This window comes from Octopus bimaculoides, chromosome 15, assembly GCF_046866305.1.
Source record: "Octopus bimaculoides isolate indiv1 chromosome 15, ASM4686630v1, whole genome shotgun sequence".
Lineage (NCBI taxonomy): Eukaryota > Metazoa > Mollusca > Cephalopoda > Octopoda > Octopodidae > Octopus > Octopus bimaculoides.
The window spans coordinates 6,125,569-6,130,451 of record NC_142942.1 but is presented as its reverse complement, the minus strand read 5'-3'; the positions used below and the strand labels follow the sequence as shown (position 1 = coordinate 6,130,451).

The window sequence follows — 4,883 nt, the reverse complement described above, 5'->3', positions numbered from 1 at the left end:
ATGTGTGTGTGTGTGTGTGTGTGTGTGTATACATATATGTTCTCACACACTTACGCTCTCAGATACAACTGCGTATATACATACACATACAATTGAGAGTTATCTGTGAAAGGTGGGGGGAGTGTTTAACTATATCATTTTCTGTTTCTACGTTTACTTTTACTTTCTTCTTGCCTTTCATCCACTTCTGTCTCACTTCTTTTGAATGTAGTATCTAGAATATTTCCACGCAATAGAGTTTGCATTTCTTGAAGCACGTGCACGGAGGACGGGACAAAATTGTTAGCTGTAAGGGAGGTCAAGATTTTGAGGTCATTTGTGACGTTGGTTGGCTGCATTTCAAACCTGTCAACGCTACGCAGAAGACGGTATTATGCATTGCAAAATAAGACGATATTTGACAGAAGATTAATCACAGGAATTGCCACCAAAGACCACACAAGCATTATAAGTTCTATTCACTTGGTCGTTGCTTCAACTATATTATGGAGCAAAGGAAAGTTCACCTTGATGGATGACAAAATGAAGTAAATATATGCAAGTCAAAGACTACGATATGTGCCGAAGAAACAAAAACAAATAAGCAAAGAAGTAGAAATAATTGTATAAACAATGAAATAAGCAAACAATAGCTAGAGATGGATTGATAATGTAAACCCCATCCAACCCTATTTCGAAACACTTGGTGTCAATAGGAGAGTAGGATTGAAAGCGATCAAATCTGTGTATATCAACGGGAGACTGGGGAGTTGAGAATGAGTGAAGGACAGAACACGCAGGAATAGGGAAAATTACAAAAGAAAATCAGATGCGTTGTATATACGATGTAATACATGAAATTTGCAGTTCTGGTGACGTCATAACAGTCATTGTTGTGAAGAAAGTGAAGTAAAGCAAAGTAATTATATGACGTAGGTTGGGAGAAAGGCATAATGGGTTGAAACTACATTTTAAAGCTATAATAACAGGGTAAATATAACGGGGAGACATCCCAATCGCTTCACGAGTATATAGAAATTGTCGCTTTGAGAGTTGTATAACTTTGCGACTATAATAAACAAAGCGACAGATAGAGGAGGAAGAACAGAAGCGTGAATTTTTTTGTTTTTTCTTAGTTGGAACTGACGTGCAGAAATATAATCATTAGCACACGCACAAAACATACACACTTCTGCATAAGCTCGCATGCACGCGCAAACACGCACATGTAATGAGAATTACATTGTCACATAATGATAATCACAAAATAGACGAAAGGACTGGATGGAAAACCGACTGGATGCTGTATCTCAACGTACGATGTATAGACAAAGCAAGCATGTATGTTTATGCTCAAACACTCATTCGCCCACGCATAGAATTAGGTATATGTGTGTGTGCGTGCGTGTGTGTGTGTGAGCGTGTGTGTGTGTGTATACAGACATGTGTGTATATATATGTTATTGTATGTATTTCTGTGTCTTTATATTCATGTATGTATGTATGTATGTATGTATGTATGTATGTACGTATGTATCTATGAACGTATGTCTATGTTTACTCTCAGTAAATATCATTCACTTGCTTGAAAAAGCACTTAAATCCTTCTCATGTTACAATGCACTGTCTTTAAAGGATTGAAGATCACATTGAAGAATGCAGTTCATGATATATAGATATACAAGTGGAATCTAGTTAGAAAATCTTTGATCGTATTATTTCTCAACCAGGACACTAAGTAGCAGTAGCAGTAGCGACAGCGACATTGATGTTGACAGAAGATTATTAACAACAATCTAGTCACACGTAATATCGAATGAGAAATATTATACAACGCAGTTATAAACTGTAATAAACATAATATTTAAAAATATATATATAAAAAAAAATCACACTTTTCTTTGCTGGCATTTTATTATTTTCTTTGCAATTTAAGTTCACGTCAGTCGTCATTTATCCAGATGAAATTTGATCCCGCTTATCTATTGGCGAACCCATACAATCTCTGACCATTACTGTTTTCACAATAAAATATCCCTTTGGTGATCAGTATAATGTTTGTGAGAGATATGTCTTTCAAGAACTCAAAACTGACTACTAGTGACCACGTCTATGCTATTTCCATCACCAAAATTAAAGGGGAACAGAAGCTTCCAGTCGCTGTACCGTCCAGAAATAACAGCCACATCACTAATAAAACTAAAGCTTCCTGAAGAATAATAGATATAAGGCAATAACAAACTGCATGCCTACGGAAAGATGTCAGAGACAAACATGTACCGGTGTTTAGAAGAGAATTATTTCTCATTATCTGAGTGAGAGGACATTTTGCTGCGCCTGGCGAAATTTCTTGCACCACAGTTTCATTAAAAAATGGCCCCTTATATTATAATTTAAATTTACGTTGACGTTTCCTTTGCCTTTAATCTTTGGTCGATGAAAGAAAATGAAATAGATGATTACACCACTCTACAGAATTCTACTTGATCAGAGACGATATGCAATACTTTTCCTCTAATGAGTAAGATGCTAGCTCTCTTACAGTTCCTCTTCAATAGTCTTTCCTCCACAAAGCCTCATCCCTCTGGAATATCCTTCTTTTCCATATCTTTTGAGCAGATGTTGACTTTCCGGTGTTGAAACGTAATATTAGCGTTCTATATTTAAGAGCTGAGGAATTATGTACGTTATTTACATTATTTACATTTGACGGATATTTGTCCTCATCTTGGTTGTTGTTAACACCATGTTTCGGATGATATATCCCACAGCCTTCATCAGATTTCTTGGGGAAATTTCGAACCTGGGTTCTTATTCCTAAGGTTATTATTATTATTATTATTATTATTATTCAGGTCGCTGCCTGCAATCGAACTCGAAATCTTGGGTTTAGTAGCCCGCGCTCTTAACCATTACGCCATATGCCCGCGGCTTCAAAATCCACTATCTCAGCTAACAAATGTCTAGGACCAATCCCTTCTTCCTAAATATGCAATAAAAACAAAATTAGCATTAGGATTCTTATCTGTTACTCCAGATACGGACAGAGAGATGAAATTACTCTGTAGTCTCTTGTTAGATGTTTCAGAATTGTTGACATATGTGGTTCTCGATAATTTTCTGATGCTACAGCCCAAATCATAGCGTAAAAGATTGAAAAGACAGAAATACTTTATTTTCCCCTTTAGCCAAAGCCTCATAAACTTCATGTTCCCCTTCAAGAATATGGGCATGAAAAGGAAACTACTGTCATTTACTAAATTTGCTGAAGATAGAAAAGAAGGCCGGGCATGGTTCTATAGAACTTATCTACTTCTGGTAAGTTCTTATAGACGGAAGAACGAATATGGGAAACGATCCGCGTTCATAGTAATCAGGGTAACCTGCCTGATTGGCATCAGTTGAGTGCGAGCGACTCTATAGAAACAAATCGGGTGGTGGGGAGCTGGCAGATACGTTAGCACGCCAGGGCGAAATGCTTAGCGGTATTTCGTCTGCCGCTACGTTCTGAGTTCAGATACCACCGTGGTCGATTTTAAAGGCGGCGAGTTGGCAGAAACGTTAGCACGCCGGGCGAAATGATTAGTGGTATTTCGTCTGCCGTTACGTTCGGAGTTCAAATTCCGCCGAGGTCGACTTTGCTTTTCATCCTTTCAGGGTCGATAAAATGAGTACCAGTTACGTACTGGAGTCGATGTAATCGACTTAATCCCTTTGTCCGTGTTTGTCCCCTCTATGTTTAGCCCCTTGTGGGCAATAAAGACTTAAGAAACAAATGTTTTCTTTTCTTTTTCTCCTCATTATTCTTTTGTAAGGAATTCTTTTTTAGTTTACTCTTTGCTTTTGTTATTTTTCTTGCTATGTTCTACTTCTCAACTGACGTTGTATAAACTACAGAAATTATTATGATTATTGTTGTGTTAACGTTAATATTTTATCACTTATGGAATATATTTTTCTTCCTCTGGATTCGAAGGAGTACGTCTGTGATAACATTATACAATATACTGTTCTTTTATGCTCTGTGTGTGTGTGTGAGTGTGTGTGTGTGTGTGTGTGTGTGTGTGTGTGTGTATGTGTGTGTGTGTGTGTGTGTGTGTTTGTGTGTTTGTGTCTTGAGCGAGTTTATATATGCATAGGCATATATATTATATGCATGTATCTGAATGTGCGTGTAAATATACCCGCGCTCCCGCACATACGTTTTCATATATATTCTTAACTATATTAAAATTTCCATCATGGACAGATATATGTTAACGAAAGTGTAACTCTGATTGTTATCGACTCTCAACAAGTAAGGGGAGAAAGTTTCAATAAATTAAAATTTAAATATTTATGGAATTAACAAGCTCGGCTTAAATGAAAAATTCGTTTCTATTTCGAATCCAAGGCACAAATGTAGAAAAGTGTTGTACCTAACACGTAGCTTAGACATACTCCTGTCCTTCATATCTTTGAATACATGTAGGCGTTTAGCATTGAGAGTATTTTCTTCAGTGTCTTTGCATCAACATTTATTCTAAAATAATATAATTTCAATGAATTTCACCTTATAATAAAGCTGGTATTTATTTTGTTGTTACAAAAAGAATGACGTGCAGTGTAAATTTTGGTCAGATTTACACAAATTGGGACACCATTCTAAAGAAAGCAATGCGTCGAGTTCCAGCTAATCGCAAACAATAACCTAAGTAAAACAGACTGATTATATGGTTAAATATTGAATATGAAATCACCACGGTAGTAAAGGAGACAGACTTTGCTTGTTGTTTAAGTATCAAGGGGTCAAAACAATGGTCAATAGATCAAATATGACGTTGTTGTCATAGTTGCTAACTAAAAATACTCCACCATTATATGGCAAAGCAGAAACACTTGTCTTTTGAAGATTAACGGATGGA

At 36.5% G+C, this 4,883-nt stretch overlaps 1 long non-coding RNA gene across 1 annotated transcript; it reads left to right on the top strand.

Moving 5' to 3' along the window:
• Positions 1-219: 219 nt before the first annotated feature.
• Positions 220-1,878, top strand: LOC128249540 (uncharacterized). Its single transcript, XR_008265662.2, has 2 exons — positions 220-1,320; positions 1,615-1,878. It is a non-coding gene; the product is annotated as an uncharacterized LOC128249540 (long non-coding RNA).
• Positions 1,879-4,883: the final 3,005 nt, after the last annotated feature.